The sequence below is a fragment of the Halichoerus grypus genome, chromosome 4 (genome assembly GCF_964656455.1).
Source record: "Halichoerus grypus chromosome 4, mHalGry1.hap1.1, whole genome shotgun sequence".
Taxonomy (NCBI): Eukaryota; Metazoa; Chordata; class Mammalia; order Carnivora; family Phocidae; genus Halichoerus; species Halichoerus grypus.
In genome coordinates this window covers 115,970,531-115,988,515 of record NC_135715.1, presented here as the reverse complement: position 1 = coordinate 115,988,515, position 17,985 = coordinate 115,970,531, and the positions used below count along the sequence as shown (strand labels likewise).

At 39.4% G+C, this 17,985-nt stretch overlaps 1 pseudogene; it reads left to right on the top strand.

The window, feature by feature from the left end:
* The first annotated feature begins 258 nt into the window (after positions 1 to 258).
* LOC118554009 (splicing factor 3B subunit 4 pseudogene) lies at positions 259 to 1,559 on the top strand (annotated as a pseudogene).
* Positions 1,560 to 17,985: the final 16,426 nt, after the last annotated feature.

The window sequence follows — 17,985 nt, the reverse complement described above, 5'->3', positions numbered from 1 at the left end:
TTTGGTTCTGTGGATAAAATTATGACTGGAATTAAAAAAATTTTTTGAGTCAAGCAAGATGCTTTGCCTTATTATTGACATAAGGAAGTCATTAGAATATAGTCATAAGGAACACATAATTTAGAGTAAGACAGAATTCTGTTCAAAATCTAGACCTGTCATTTGCTATCTAAATAATTTGAGACATCCAAAATTTTAAAATTACAGGAAGTATTTAAAGCAGTAGCATACTGTCGGCGGTCAGAGGGCGGGATCGCTGCCTGGAGACGGCGGGAGCTCTTTCGCCATGGCGGCCTGGCCGAACTCCGGGTGGAACCAGCATGCCACTGTCTACGTCGGGAGCCTGGACGAGAAGGTTAGCGAACCATTGCTGTGGGAGCTATTTCTCCAGGCAGGGCCAGTAGTCAACATCCACATGCCAAAGGATAGAGTCACAGGTCAGCACCAAGACTATGGCTTTGTGGAATTCTTGAGTGAGGAAGATGCTGAGTATGCCATTAAGATCATGAACATTATCAAACCCTATGGGAAACCAATACAGGTGAACAAAGCATCAACTCACAACAAGAACCTGGATGTGGGGGCCGACATTTTCATTGGCAATCTAGACCTGGAGATTGGTGAGAAACTGCTTTATGATACTTTCAGCACCTTTTGGGTCATCTTACAAACCCCGAAGATTATGCGGGACCCTGACACAGGCAACTCCAAAGGTTATGCCTTTATTAATTTTGCTTCATTTGATGCTTTGCACGCAGCTACTGAGGCCGTGAATGGGCAATATCTCTGTAACCTCCCTATCACTGTGTCCTATGCCTTCAAGAAGAACTCCAAGGGTGAGCACCATGGCGCAGCAGCTGAACGACTTTTGGCAGCCCAGAACCCACTGTCCCAGGCTGACCACCCTCATCAGCTGTTTGCAGATGCACCCCTTCCACCCTCAGCCCCCAATCCTGTGGTATCATCACTGGGGTCTGGGCTTCCTCCACCAGGCATGCCTTCTCCTGGGTCCTTCCCACCCCCAGTGCCACCTCCTGGAGCCCTTCCACCTGGGATACCCCCAGCCATGCCCCCACCACCTATGCCTCCTGGGGCTGGAGGACATGGCCCACCATCAGCAGGAACCCCAGGGGCTGGACATCCGGACATGGACACTCATATCCTCACCCATTCCCACCGGGTGGGATGTCCCATCCAGGGATGTCTCAGATGCAGCTGGCCCACCATGGCCCTCATGGCTTAGGACACCCCCATGCTGGGCCCCCAGGCTCTCCGGGGCAGCCACCACCCTGATCGCCACCTGGAATGCCTCATCCTGGACCTCCTCCAATGGGCATGCCCTTCGAGGGCCTCTGTTTGGATCTCCCATGGGTCACCCAGGTCCTATGCCTCCACATGGGATGTGTGGACCTCCTCCACTGACGCCTCCTCATGGATACACTGGGCCTCCACGACCCCCACCCTATGGCTACCAGCTGGGGCCCCTCCCTCCACCCCGGCCCACCCCCCAGCCTCCAGTTCCCCCTCGTGGCCCACTTCGAGGCCCTCTTCCTCAGTAATTTCTGTTCTCTTGCTTCCTGGTCTATCTTCCCAATATCTTTTCAATTCCTTGGACCAATCAGAGTTGCTGTAACTCCCTATGGCTAAGGCACTAATCCCTCTCAGGCCTTTTTTTTTTTCTTAAGTGTAATGTTTTTCACAGGTGGTTTTATTTTTTTTCTATGTTGGTCCTAAGTTTTTTGCAAATGCACAGAGAAAATAAAACTAAACTCTTTGTTTAAAAAAATAAATAAATAAAGCAGTAGCATACTGTCTATCGCAAAATAAGTACCCGGGAAATAATATTTATTATGTTGAGAGCATGGCCAATGAAAATCTGGCTTCAAAAATATTTTACTAATTTTTGTCTCATTATGGACTGCTTTAAAAATAAAAATCCATAGAGTTATTGTTCTAATAGTTGAGATTTTCTAGCTTCTTATCCCAAAAATGAAACTGAACTGACTTTAGATAAAAAATAAATTATAATCCATATTTTCCGGTCTTTGGAAAAGAGGCACCAACATTTGTTTTTCTATGAGAAGCTAGAAATTATAAAATACCCCTCTGTCTGGACCGCTATTTGCCCACCATTTGTGGAAATAATCAAAAGCTTTGTAAATGAGGGTTTACCATAGCTATGAAGCTATGGTCTGAACTGCAAAAATTTTGCTACGCCCATACACAGGCATTGCAATCGATTTCTCCTCCTATCTCTACCCAGTGGGCAGTGATTGCTCGGCAATGCACATGAAAACACTGGGCATCCATTCACAGGAGTTCCTGATTTGTTTGTGAGAAGCTGTGATGTTCATTTGCAATCAGGTTTTGGCAAACTCTTGGCAGAGAATTTCTTTATAAAAAAGTACAGAGCTCTTCATTTGGCAGAACTCTTTAATATGTAGGTTTGTATTTCCTGTCTTCTACTTTCCTTAAACAATGTTGTAGAAACACACACATACCCGTTCATTAAGCACTTTGAAGCAGCAATCTGTATATTTCCAAACAAAACATTGCTTTACCAACATGGTTGATTGTTCCAAACAAAGTCTTTTTTCTGCGGAATTCTACCAACTGAAATTTGAGACTGAGAGCCAAAAAAGTAGACTTTGGCTAGCTATAAAGTTTGTTACTTGTGGCAGAGATAGACATGAACCAATTTTAGTCTAAGGGAAATATCATGAGTCTTCATATTATTATTTCCAGATCTCCTACATTGCATGGAGAAATCTGTTCAGGGTCTGAATACTCTAGAACTGATTTCTTTTCAAAACCTATTCCTTCCCGACAAATTTTTCCCCTGAATCCACTTGGAAATGGCGAACTTTTGGGTTCAATGTAAAAGTAATAAAGCTGTGACATATTAAACATATATATTTACAGCGATGACGAATCATTGTGCTTATCTCTCTTACTGTTGATTACTCAAACACAGCCAATTCCAAGCCTGTATGTGTTAAAAGACAACATCAAAAAGTCTGACATCCAAAATGCTATCTTGCATGGAATGAAACATCAGTTAACGGGCGAAAAAACGTCCATTCACGGCATAAAAATTTGAGAAACTTTCTGCCTTTACAGCGTGAGCAGAAGGAAATCCCAACAGAGGATGTTCCATTCTAAATCCTCTGCCCCCAGCTTTTCAAAGGGCCCAGAAATTGCACCCAGCAAAGATGCCCTGTCAAAATGATTTAAAAGGAGGAAAGAAAGTTGCTAGAGGGGAATTCATACTCCAGATAAAAGAAAACAACTTTAAGTGGTCTTTGCTGGTGGCCTATGTTGAGACATAGAACAGCCCAGACGGCTGTTTTTCCAAGAGGTTAAATTTCAAAAAGAGGAAACAACAGCAAACAAGCTGCCAATTTACTGAACAATGTCACAACTGGCTGGAGATGTGTTCAAAGTAAAACTACTGATTTACAAATTCCTGGGTCTAACGTGCTCTTAAATATTAACACTTCTTAGGAAACTTTAGAGCTTGTGTGTCACGTTTATGACTCTGGGTAGACAAGGCTCTATCCAAACAGACTGGTCCTCATGACAATTCTTCGCCCTGTAATTAAGCCCCACTGGGGGGAAACCACTGTGAAGTCAACCTTTGATGCCAGGAGCAGCCCCTGGTGCCCAAAGACACAGGCTGGAGTTCATACCCCATGCATTTCTGTGTGGTGTACGTTGAAGGGGGATGTTTACAGCACGACTCCAAAATAATAATCGTAGCAGATAGAACATTATGTTTTCTTTTTATCAGACACTGAGAGCTGGTTTGGGAAGGCGAGCTGGCTTGCTGGAGAAGGGGGTGGGGGAGGGGCCACCGGGAGGGACTCCGGGAAAGAAGATGTGTTTGGAGAGGGAGGAGGAGCACAGAAAGAGAAGTGAGTGTTGAAGAGCCATCATTCTAACATTTTAGGGAGGTCTAACAGGCTTTAAATATCCATTATACCTCAGGCAGTGCTTCCTTCCAGAAAGTAGAAATCTCTCCAACTTATTCAGCTGTAAGCAGGGTCCAAGGATCCACTCACAAAAAAAATTTTAAGTAGGTCTGGTGAAGATTTCAGGACTGGATATATGAAACCATTAAATATATATTTTTAAGAAGAGAAACAGTAACCTGAAATGTATACTCCTTTTTTTTTAATGTTTACTCCTTTAACTGGAAAAGTACTTAAGTTATCATGTAAAAAATATGTACACAAACACCTAGGAAAGCATAAGACATTGCACGAAAGCTGCATGACAATTAATTGTACTGTAGACATTCATTTTACATAGTTCTGTGTTAATTCATGTATATCTATCCATCTATCCATCTGTCTATCATCTCTACCTTTCCTTCTCCAAGGATAACGGTCATCCTTGGAGAAGGAAAAGCGTAAGAACAGTATATTAGAGGAAATGATAGTGTTTATGGTAACTATAGTCTGAAGTTTCTATAACATCAGTGAATGGTTTTTAGTAAATGTCTGTTTTTCATCCAGAGGTAAAAACATATACAGTGATAGAGCACAAGTCGACACGTTATTACTATGTTATGTCCAATTTCCTTAAGTAAGAAAGTAATAACCAAGATTTACTGAGTGTTTTTCACCTGCCAGCATCTATGCAGAACACGTTATACATCTTATATCATTTAATCCTTGTAAGAAACCTAAGGAGACAGAGCCCATTATGATCCCCATTTTCAGCTAACAAGACGGAGGCTTAGAAAAACAACTTGGCCAAGGCCCACTAAGCAGAGTCATAGGTAATGTTCTAGAGGATGAATAATGTGACTCTAGATTTATCCAAATTGGTTTAATAATTAATGATGCCATAAGTGGTTCCTTTTATATTGTCTAAGGAAGAGGTTTTAGAGAAGTTAGTTAAGGTTTAAAAAAAAACAGTGCCTGAGAAAGCAGCCTACCAGGACACAGAGCTCAAGAGCTTTTGGGAAACAGATGACCTGGGTTTCTCGTCTGGCTCTATCACTTCTAGATGGTAGCTGCATAATCTTTGGCAATGTGTTCATATATTAGAAAGAGATTACTTATAATCTTATCACATGAATGTATGACTTTAACATTTACTTGATTGGGTTCCTTTGGTTCTTTATGTAGATGATGGCCATTATTAATTCTAGAACTAGCTTGTTGTCCAGCAATACACAGGGCTAGAAATCCATTTTTTTTTTTTTTTTGCATATTGTTGTAACAAGCAGGTATTTTTTTTTTTTTTTTTTTGCTATAAAGCAATATTTCCAAGCTGTCATACCATCATGATATCAAAAAGTATGCACCAGATGTACTTTTTTCTATAGCTAGGTATAATTCCTCAGTGCTCTTGGGTTATAATAAAGGAAACTTGAACCTTTAAGATAATGTCTCATGAAAGATGGTTTAAATTTTATTTTTTTATTTTATTTTATTTTTTTTTAAAGATTTTATTTATTTGACAGAGAGAGAGACAGCGAGAGAGGGAACACAAGCAGGGGGAGTGGGAGAGGGAGAAGCAGGCTTCCCGCCGAGCAGGGAGCCCGACACGGGGCTTGATCCCAGGACCCTGGGATCATGACCTGAGCCGAAGGCAGACACTTAAAGACTGAGCCACCCAGGCGCCCCGAAAGATGGTTTAAATTTTAAACAACAATATTCACCAGCAAATATTGTTGCTGGTGAAATCAAATCACAGCAGCCCTGAAACTAAGCTTTGGGTTACTTCTCATATACTGTTTACTTAATCTAATACAATGTCACCTCATGTATCATTTTTTGTGTAAAGAATTGCCACTCCCATATCATTGGTCCCATAAAGAACGCAGAAGATGTTATTTTAAATGTGCCTATTTATACTGAAAAGATAAATGTTTATTCTTTACCAACAATGTGGATTTAGCAATGTGGATTTTACCAACAAGTAACAATGTGCTGTGTTCGTTATTTCAACATAAATGATTATGTTACAAAGGTGGGGCAGGGGAATCTGCATTTTTAACAAACGTCTCAGGTAATTCTTGTATGTACCCCAAATCGAAACCTGCTGGCCTAGGTGGTAGGGTTTCTGTTCAATACTCCTATAAGTTTCTTTTCCAATCTTCCCTCCCCTTCTTAAGGAACCTGCTTTCACCCTGTGTGTACGAGGTCTGAGTCCCACAGGCCCAACTATGGACCTTGATTAATTAGAACAGAGATGTTCCCCAGAACCAAAATGGGTCCTTGAGCCATTCTCTCTGGTGAATTGTCATTCAGACCCAGAAACTGGTTAACCTCTGCTAGGTACTGAGAAGTAATGGAAAATGAGTCATTCACGTGGTTAAAGATGAATTTTCTAGCCCCAAAGTTGGAACTATAATATATAAGTAGATAGATAGATAGATAGATAGATAGATGATAGATAGATGATAGATAGGTAGATAGATAGAAAGATGGATAGACAGAGAGAGAGATAGGGAGGTAGATAAAGATATCTTTACAGAAAAAAAGCCTCACATAGCGAAAATAAAACTAAAGGAAATTTAATATCATTTCCCATGTCCCCAAAACCAAGTGTGAAAAAAGGGGAGAATTCCTAGCTAAATAAGAACTAAAGTCTCTAGCTTCTTACCTTCCTAGGCAACATATAGCATCTGTTAAAATGGATGTAATATTTAGATTCAATTTAGATCATTCAGTCTAGATTTAAGGCTGACAGGCTTGGAGTATATTAGCCCATAGTCTGACCTAAGGCAGAAAGCTTGCTTCAAGGTGTTAGAGGGAAGGGGACAGGCACAAGCTCCTCGAGACAACTTTCCCAGAGTCTCTTCTAGCACTCAGGACAGGAGTGGTCAGGCTTGGCTGAGGAAAAGTGAGAATGAGTCTGCAGAAAGAAAGAATTAAGTACTTGTGAAGGGAGAAACTCGTCCTGCCCTGGGGTTATGTGAGATACTGTTGATCCCTCCCAATAAATCCCTCCCCTTGACTTTCTGAGGTTTTTTCCTTTTGTTTTGTTTTGCTTAGTATAATGTGTGTAGTTTTTTGTTCTTTGCAATGAAATAATTCCTGACCAAGGTAGCCCCAGTAGGCAAAAAATAAGGGCTATTAGAGCAGGAATTTACAAGGTGCCTCGGCTACTTGGTTCACTGATGCCTGAAATTTTATAGGAGCTTTTTACTATTTTCATGTCCTTTTTAATTTCATGTCATTTGTTTTATTTGCACTCATTCAAATGTAATATTTCTGAGAATAATAATAACTCCTGAGGGTCCATAAATCGTCTCTGCCCTCAGGATATCGGGATTCTCCCTGTGAGCAGGGTTTGGTACATACGCCCCCAGAACAGGGGTGATGCCAATACCATGTAATTGCTGCTAACTTCCTCCAGCGGTCAGTTCCTGCTGCCCCAAACCTCAGGTGAGAGGAGGACCATCAGAGAGCCTCCTTCTTGGTTTGCTCTACCTGGCAGGGGCTAGCAGAGGCATTTCATACACAGCGCGGCAAGAATTTCTCACAGTAACCCGATGATGTTATCAACATTAGTGCTCATGAAGACTTGGAGGATCAGAGAGTTCAAGACAGTAGCTCAGCAAGCACTAAAATTAGAACGGTTCCATCTGTCTGACTCAGTCTTATCTATCTATCTATTTATTTATTTATATAAAGATTTTATTTATTTATTTGACAGGGAGAGAGAAAGCACAAGCAGGGGGTGCAGAGGCAGAGGGAGAAGCAAGCTCCCCGCTGAGCAGGAAGCCCGATGGGGGGATCGGTCCCAGGACCCTGGGACCATGACCTGAGCCGAAGGCAGACGCTTAACAACTGAGCCATCCAGGCTTCCCTCAGTCTATCTTTTTAACCCTGGCTAGGATAAAAGAGGAAGCTAGAGTAAGGGATAGAGCTAAAACAATTAAGGTTGTGAATACATTTATACAATTTAACTTTTTGCCTGGGCTCTCTCTGATAGGAAATTTATTACTTCTTAACATTTGTAAGCTAAAACAGTATGTGCTACATTAACTGGGAACAACCCACCTTATTATATAGAGATAGAGGCAACATCGCATTTACCTAAACCTGCCATTCTCTAGCTCAGGTTTTCAAATAACTCTCTGTAAATAGTCATGAGAAGATGCAGTTTTAGAAGAATTTTTGCTCATAAGAATGCTCATGCTGGGGTGCCTGGGTGGCTCAGTCGTTAAGCGTCTGCCTTTGGCTCAGGTCATTATCCCTGGGTCCTGGGATCGAGCACCGCCTCGGGCTCCCTGCTCCGCGGGAAGCCTGCTTCTCCTTCTCCCACTCCCCCCGCTTGTGTTCCCACTCTCGCTGTGTCTCTCTCTGTCAAATAAATAAATAAAAATCTTAAAAAAAAAAAAAAGAATGCTCATGCTAATAGTATGTAGATGAGAACTAAAATGAATTAAGAGGACTCTTTCATCAAAAAGTGCTTAGGAAGGATGAAATTTATTTAAAATGTTAGGTGTCTGTGATTTATGATTTTTAAAAAATCAGCATAAACTCCCTCTCCCACAATTTTAACTGGGAGATGCTATCTCATTAACCAAATTGCATAGGAGTACGCACCAATGGTGAAAACTTCGGTGGAAGACACTTAGCCCTTGAGAGTGGGACACTTCTCTAATGTCACAATTTGAAAATTCATCCTGCCTCTTATGTGTAGATTTATATGCTCTTTTAACCTACCTCTCCCAACACCTGGATTAAAAATAAGCTGGACCAGTTTTGATAAATACACAGTAAAGTGGCAATCTCATGCATGAAGTCCTCTTAAGAATGAAATAAAATGACTTTTCTCGCACAAATGCCTAGTAGAAAGAAAAACTTTATTAAGTCAAGTTCTGCATTTTAAGAAATCTGATTGTTAACTTCATGTTCATTAACACAGGCTAATCATCTACATTACAAAATATGAGCATTTAGAGAAGTTTTTTTTCCCCCAAACTCTAATTAGGGAACGAATGAATGAATGAATGAATGAAATTTGTGTAATTCTTTTGACAGTTCAACACCTATGCATATTATTACATGACCCATTTGGTAGAGGATAATCTATATTGCAAAATATAAAATGATGCGATGGTCTGTGCTAGACTGTGGTCTCTTTATCATTTAATTTGTTGCTTCTGAGAGTCCAGTTTTTAAATAAGAAAGAATTGCTGTACTACAGTTCTCATTATTTGGGTCTGTACCCACTTAATAGAATGAAATGGCAAATTTTAAATTGTTCAGTTTATGTACAAAGTATAGATTTTCTGACTGGGTAATTTAGATTGCCCAGCATGAATAGACTGGTTAAATTTTCAGATTAACCCCATTGGCTAGATAATTACCTACTATATTAGGAAGTTCTGGCTGACAAGTTCTGGCAACTTACCTAGAAAAACTGGAGTCAACACCACCAATATAGGTGTAAAGGATTTTAAAAATAATTCTATACAAATATTCATTTGTATGATCTTTCACCTCATAAATAGTGGTTGTTCTTCCTTGTTTTCTTAGGTAGTGCTATTGAGTAGTATGTGAGAAATCTGTTACACATAAAAATCTCCTTATCCGCAAGTTGCCGCAATAGGAATACACCTATTAAAATTTGTGTTATTTCTTATAAGAGAAATTAAATATAACCACATTACCCAAACAAGATGGAGACATAATGGTCTTCAAGTAAGGTAGAGACATTCAGATTTGGCTTGACCTCACCTTTAGGCTCTGAGGAACTTGGGGTGTGAGAAAATAAACGATACTAGCTAGCTCCTGGATTGGTTTATCATGGAAGACGTCATGCTAGCCCTTAGCACCGAGGCTGTTTATCCTGCTTGAGCTCCAAGCCCAAGAGAGTAAGAAGTGAGACAGCGACTCAGATTTCTCCACTTCCCCATCCCACCTTAGTAATCTCTTCTTCTATGCTTCCATTTTGAGAAAAATCCTTGTCTAGTGTTTGAAACTGCCCCCCACAGGTGGTGGCCTGTTGGGCTTTAGCAGAGTAACTATGCCTTCAGACAGCACCACCCCAATACTCATGTGGGAGATATGAAGCCACAGGGCCGTGTGTCCTAATCCTGGCTTTGCTTCCTGTGACCTGCAGGAAGGCAACAAAAGCAGAGCTACTCTAAACTTTACATGCTTTGCTGACTCCTGATGTGTATGTGTGTGTTTACAAAGTTTACTAGGCTATATCAGAATATATACAAAATGCGGTACTACAGAGAACACCCATTTAAAAAATAAAATTTTGGGGCGCCTGTGTGGCTCAGTCGGTTGAGCGTCTGCCTTTGGCTTGGGTCATGGTCTTGGGGTCCTGGGATCGAGCCCCACGTCGGGCTGTCTGCTCAGCGGGGAGTCTGCGTCTTCCTCTGTGCTCTCACTCTCTCAAATAAATTTAAAGATTTAAAAATAAATACGTAAAAATAAAAAATAAAATTTTATCAAGTTCATTGAACGTCCTGTATACTCTTCCCCAATTGCATCTACTTAACTTCTTGACAAGAATTACTGCTTTTTTGAATTTGGTATTTATCACTACTATGCATTTATTTTTTCCTTATTTAGCCTTTCACACTGTCTAAAAATTCTAACATGTCTATCTTAAGATAATTAATTTTAGTTTATAATAAACCAAATAAAAGGAGTGAATTTTAATTAAATATGAAAAAGATATTTCTATAGAGAATAACATATTATGGTAACTTTGCTAACAGTGGTTAAAAGAATCAAAATGGTCTATTTTGGAGACTTTATCTTATGCTAAATATACTGCCCCTAAAACCACATCACTTAGTTACTCTCTTGATCAAATTTGCAATTTTAGTACCTTTAGTACTTTAGTACCTTTAGTACCTTTGTGCTGTAAATCACACAAAGAGTTTTAAAAAGGAGGGAAACTAGCATACAAAAATCTTATTTCTGAAATAAGCTGACTGGTATGAAAGAGAAAAATTGAAAAATCTAGAATTAGAGAAAGTCAGACATATTTAGAAAAAAATAAATAAAAATAAAATCTAAATTAAAAATAAAAAAATAAAATTTAATTGATTTAAGAGACAGTTAAGGTGACTACCAACATATTTAAGCTGAAACACAGATGATTAGAACTCAGTTTATTTTAGCAGTGCTCTTCCAGAAGATTTTATAAAAATAGAAAATGAAACAAAAGGAAATTCAGCATAAGTGCTTGGCAATACTCTTTGAAATTCATAAGGGCAATTTCTTTCCAACCTTCATTTACCTTTTCTCATGAAACATTCCAAGAACAAACTAAGAGTTATTGAAATCATTTATCATTTTCCCCCCTTTGGAAAGGTGATGCCACTTTAGAGGTGTGGTGAATTTCCACTCTTTAGAGCTGGGAAATCACAATTTCCAAGCTGGGCTCTGCCTTTTAATAAAACACTCCATATATTGTTAAACTATTTATATTGCATACACCCCATTTTAAATAATTTATCCTACAAAATTTCAAAACAAATAAGACAAAGAGTAAGTATTTGTATTCCAAAAAGAATTCACTTGAAAATGGGGAAGTTTCCTTAAAGGTGAAAAATTTGTGTGTGTCTTGATTTCAAAATAATAAAAATATTGTTTATGTGTTTCTAAAACTGAATTTCAGAAACAACTTCTTTTTCTTTCTTTTTTTGGATAAATTTGTCTGCATATATTTAAAAATGCATGCAGGATTCAAGGTACTGTTCAAGTCCTGTAAACCCTCCAAAGTTTTTTGTTATTTTTGTACGTACTATTTTTCCAAGCACATTTATAAAAGAATCAGAATCCTCCAAGATTATTGCTCTAGGAGTCCAAGAAAATTGACTTTTTTAGTGCTCAAGTACAAAATGATACTGGCAGACATTGTACTTCCAGAGAGGGAAAACATAAGGACTTGTTCTGGTATTAGTATTAAAAACAATGGATTTCAACAATGATGTAGGTCTTGTTGGCCATTGCTTATTCACAAAAACAAATTATGTCTATCTAATTCAAATGAACTGTTGCCCTTATAGAAATGAAAAGGTCACCAGCATGCATGCTTTATTTTACAATGTTTTCTTTTGGAAAACTTATTCAGATAACATCTAGGCATGAATTCCTTGCCTTTTCAGGAACAGCTGTTTTATTGGGGAGGAGGATGGTGGGCATATGCAATAATATTTTAAAAGAACTAAACTCTATTTAGCAGATCTTGGAGAAACTAACCTAAGCGGTTGGCCTTGAGGATTTGAAATCCCAGAATTTTTCTCTCCAAATTTCAGTTTTTCATAGAAATTTGGAATATATATATTCAAATGAATAAGGGTATCTTTAGATTTATATGAGACAAGGAAAAACTCAGTGCAAATACAAGAAAAGTAATCCATCCTATTTTCCTGGGGGTTCCAAAGTTCTGCAGTTGATTTCGAGCTGATACAGCTGTAGGTAAGAATCTAAAAACCAGGTGCAGTGGGCAGAAGGCGGCCCTGGAGATCCCTGTATCCTCGTCTCCACATCCTGCAGCCCTGTCTTATCTCCCTTAGTTGAGTGTGAAGAGAACTGTAAATGGGATGGAACGTCTGTCGCTCCTATCAGTCTATTACCTGATATGGCAAGGTGAAAAGATTATGGCAATGTAACCAACGCCCTGAATCAGTTGATTTTGATTTAAATAAAGGGGGATTAACCTGAGAGTGTCCGTCTTAATCAAGTGAGTCCCTCCAAAGAGAGCCTGGAGGTCGGTAGTGTTCTCTCCTGCACGCCTTGAAGAAGTAAGCTGAGATCTACCGCTGCAAGAAAGTGGATTCCCACTTTCTTGGGAGGTTGAAGGAGGACCTTGAGCTTCTGATGAAATTGCAGCCCTAACACCGTCTCCCATTCTCCTATGCTGGTTGCTTTTAGAATCTTCTGTTCCTAGCATGCTGGTAGTTTACATCCATGGGCTTTTGAGTATATTCGGTTGTGGGCGTGAATCCATGACACTAGCAATCTGAAAATGCATTCATTTTCATTCTAGGAAATATTCATGTATTCTTTGTTTGACAATTTTCCCATTCTGTTTTGTTCCATTCTTTTTTAGAACTTACATTATTCAGAAATTAGACTTCATCCTGTATCTCTTATAATTTTTCTCTTATTTTCCTTTTATCTGGTCCTGCTTTCTGAAATTTATCTTCAACGGTAGCTTTTTAAATTTCCTGGTGGCTTTTAAAGTCATGTTAACCTATCTCTAATTACGAAGATCTTGTCTTTTACCTCCGTAACGTCCTTTACCCAGCCTGCTGCTCTTGTTCATGAATGTAATACGTTTTTCTGCAGCTCTGAGAAAATTAATTTTTAAACATTTTCCTACTCTCTACATGGTCTCTATTTCCTCCAGATTCTTTTTTCATGTTTGTTTTGGTCATTTCCTTGTACATCAGTGTTTCCTCTAATATCTATTGATTCTTGGTTGTCAGTTGACATTTTAAGAGTAAAGTTTTTAAGAGTAGATGCCGATTAGAAACTCTGGTTTTCACATTAGTGGAAGTTGCTGCGGGCTTCATCACAGGCTAATAATGGGCACCAGGCCATTACTGGGAGAGCCCCAGCTGGGAGTGTCACTAACTAACCCCAAACCTGAGGGCAATTTGCTCAGCCTTTGGTCCTCCAACATCATACCTGATTGCTAGGGTCATATAAGCTGAGCTGGAGAAGACAGTTCAGGTCTCTCCACTCAGTGTGTTAATCGTCACTTAATTCCTCTGGTTTCATTACAGCATATCACTCTGTTTCAGGAAGCCTGGCGCACCACAGTTTGTAGCCTTATTTAGGCTCTCCTATCTTCTTCAGGTTATGGGAGGAGTGACCGCCAGGCTGGATGTAGGAGTTGAGATGATCTAAGGATCCAATTTCTCTTTTAATAACCTTTCTTCCTATTTTCAGCCCTACTTTGTGCTTCTGCTTTCATAGGCAACTGAGGTCCCCAGTACATAAACCTTTTGAGGGTTTTCTGCATTGAATAACTTTTTAGGGGTGTTTGGGGAAAGGGAAAGTAGACCTTCCGCCATTGAAGACTTTCCTTCTTTCCTTCAATCTACTAAGTCAGTTATCACTTAAATATCTGCTTTCTAGCTTCTGAATTCATACCAGTAACCCCCACCCTATGTCTTCTCCTCTCTGATGGTCTTTTTCATTATGGGTATGGTTAGTGTTGTGCTGATAAATGGCTCTTTGGAAAAATGAAAGAAAGAAAAGAAAAAAAAGCTCTGATTTGTAGCCTTTGCTAATTTCATGATGTCTACTCCCACTATGACTATTTTCAAGCTACCGACAGTTTAATAATGGCTTTCAAGAGACCCGAATATTTAACAATTGGGTCTTTTTTTTTTTTTTTTGATAGTTCAATAACCTTTTTATTTTATTTTATTTTATTTTACTTTATTATGTTATGTTAATCACCATACATTAGATACATCATTAGTTTTTGATGTAGTGTTCCATGATTCATTGTTTGCATATAATACCCAGTGCTCCATTCAATATGTGCCCTCTTTAATACCCATCACCAGGCTTGACACCACGTAATAACTGGCTCCAGCCCGGCACTGTTTATGCCTTTTTAAAATTTGTGTGAGCAGGAGAAGAGGCTTTGAGTCTTAGCAGGGTTTTGGGAGAGGGTTGACGTAAAGCTAGAAATTCACCCCACCATATTTATTGGGAAATGTAAATTTCTTACTCAGCTGGTTTGTGTAAACATAAAAACATGGTGACTAGAAAAAAAGTATTCACACGAGTGGAATAAATATAAAAAATGAAAATTATCCGGAATATATGACGAATTTGTTTTTTCCTCATTCAACTTCACTACTCTTACCTTTCTGTAAGTTAACAGGCTTTCCTCCCTCTCACTCTTTCTCTCCCTTGCAGATATAAACGCATCTATTAAAATGACTACATGACTAAACAAAACAAAGTTTACTTCCTTTGACCATAGGCTTAAACTGAAAACTTCACTTAGGAGATGTATTTTAAAATGCTGAGAGGCTATTTAGCGCTGTGTTGTCTTAACAGCCACTCATAAGACATTATCATTCATCGACATCTCGGAGGTGTGGTACAAATAAACTAAATATTGGAATAATATTTGCTTTCACATTAGTCACTGCTCAGTTACTCAGAGATGTAAATTAGAAAGAATATCTAACTTGTAAAAATTATCTTACCCTTTCTATTTGGATTGTGAAGTATCTATCGCCGGCTCCGTTTCTAAGAAATCTTAAGGCAAAACCTGAAGGCCACGTAACACTGTGGCTGCTGGTCAGGGACGCTGCCTCCTGTGGAGCCGAGGTGTTTCCCCGGATGGCGCCACCGAACTAACCATCTGCAGTGTGCAAACTGCAGTGGGGAAATGTTAAGAATCATGGCACAGAGGTTAATGCGTTTAGGCAAACAGTACAGTGAGTGAATTAAAATGGCACTTCTTTTAATGAGATAAAGCTTGTCACACACCCACAGAATTCATGAAGAAGGTCTGAAAGACTCATACACTGCCCAAATTTAGAATAAAAGCAATGCTAGGTACTGTCTTTTTCACAGCATTCATTTGTAGGTAGGGAAACCGGTCTAAGTTGGTAAAGCCAGTAATCAAATGGGGACTAAGAAAGATTCAGTATTTCTTTCTCACACCTGAAAATCTCACGTCTAAAGATAGCTGTCACCCCAAAATTCTCACCCAGGATCAGGAGAAAATGAAACTGGAAAATTTGCATTCCACACCCTTCTCATCTGGAAACGATGCTTTTAGTTCCCCATGCCATGGTCTCACCAAGATATAAGCATACATTTTTGCAATGTTCTACTTGTGTGAAGTAATTAAAATCCATGGTTTTGAGGGTCACGACTTGTTTTTGTTTATACCATGACTTCTGTTACTGCTCCTCATGAGATCTCCCGTGAGTAAGGAATGTTGCCTTTGGCTGTCTTACATCCTGTGTCTAAAATACAGACGAGTGTGACCAAAAGAATGTTCTGAAAACCCAGCAATGCTAAAGGCAAAACAAAAAATCATGATTTTGGTAACTGCTCTCTGCTTTATGTAAAAATAATCCCAGCTTTTATTTTTTTTTTATTATAATTTCTTTGCTCCTCCAGCCAAATGTTTGAAGCGGAACCCGTGCTGGACATAAGCCATATCTCGGTGTTTGTTGTCATGTGTAGTATGTTCAGAAAATCTGCTTTGGTTTATTTTGCATGATGTCATATTACATGAAACAGTCTTAAAATGTAGATATTCATGAGAAATTTCCTGAGAGAAGTTACAAAACGTACACATGACTTGAGTTAACTATCGAGGCTTAAAAATTTTTTTACGTAATAAAGACAAAATTTTCCATTAAGTTAAAAAGTAGCCCTGACGTGTGTAGAGCCTCGGCCAGCTTTGGTGGTAATTACTCAGTGTTCTGATCTTTTGGTGGGGTCTGACCATTCTGGCATCACTGGCAAGAAAAGATCCAAATTGTACTTTCAGTGAATGGCCTTTTGAGTGAATAAATGTAGGTAAGACTTTATGATCAAAACTGGAGTGCATCCTGTATGAAGTATTAAGCCTTAACAGCCATTGTCTACATGCTTTCGGTAGCATTTCTGGGCTACTCTCGGTAGCTGCTACTCCAGGAAGGTGAGGGCTACTGTTCATTACACGTCGTCCTAAACTGCTGATTGCAGATGGCCTTGTGGAGGCTTGATATCCTCTTAAAATTTTGTCAGACTTCCTTTCAGCAATTTATGTGCTTGATGACATATGATTTTCTTGGTGTCTTGTGATTATCACTGAATGAGGGGGAGAAGTTTTGTCCTTAGAAGGCCCTGATAAAGGAGATTCCCATCGGCAGAGGAAGAGAGGACAAGGTGATTGACCTGTCTTAGTAACACATTGGTGGATTATGATTTATGGGGCAAGAAGATGAAAAATATTTCTTTTGTAATCCAGGGAAACTTGTGTGATAAACAAATGAAAAATATCTTAGGGTTCACTCTTCTATGAAAAATAGTACAAGGGAAACTCCAAGAAGGTAAAATTAAAGATACATCCAGGATCCTTTAACTTTGGACTGTCACCATGCTAAGGAGCATATTCAAGAGATGAATAAGCACATGTGTACTACTGCATATCACTATACTATCACTGCTGCAGGAATTCTAGATAAATAACAATTAGACTTTTAGAAAGATGCTGCTGCTGATGTGCTGGAAGACAATTTACTCCTTGTAATTGTTCTAGGGTGAACTCCTTGTACATTCTTGTGTGGGTAGATGTTTTCACTAAGATCACTGTATCCAAGAATTTACTTGCATCCATGCTGGTCTCATTTTTCTAAGGTAGCACTTTTACCACTCTCTTCTGGAGACTTTTCACATGACTTTTCAGGAAGAGCCTGAAAGTTCCTTAAAAGCCTATATGTGTTACTTCTTTCCAATTTAATCATGACTGGTTTCCTCCTTTTCTCCCTCCACCACCAAAAAAAGGGGAAAGAAGAATGATCAAAATATTCCTGCTTGCTTCCTTCCTGTGGTTTTGGGTCTGCAGATTATGTTAAGGTTGGGCAGCCTCTGATTTGCTTGGTGTGTTATGATTGTCATTGGCCATACAGAGTTCAGGTGTCATTGAGAAGTTCTAAGCAGGAGGAAGGGAAGCGTCGTGAACCAGGAGGAGGAGGACAAGGTAGTTAGCATTTGGCTGGAGACCCACAGCAGGCTGTGCTTTTCTGGCTGTTGGCCAAGAAGGCTCATTCCAGGGCATAAAGAACAATCCACACAGATTGCTTGCTTTTTTATGTCACCTACAAAGTACAATAATCCTAAGTATGGAGAGATGCCGAGTGTCAAGCCTGCGGAAAAGCCACACATTTGCTCACATCTACCCTAGCACAGAATAGGAATGGCAGGAGCCAGCACCACAACCAGGGACATTCATGAAGGGAGCGACTTTCCTCTGTGATCCCACAACTTGGCCAGAGAGATATAATACTTGTAA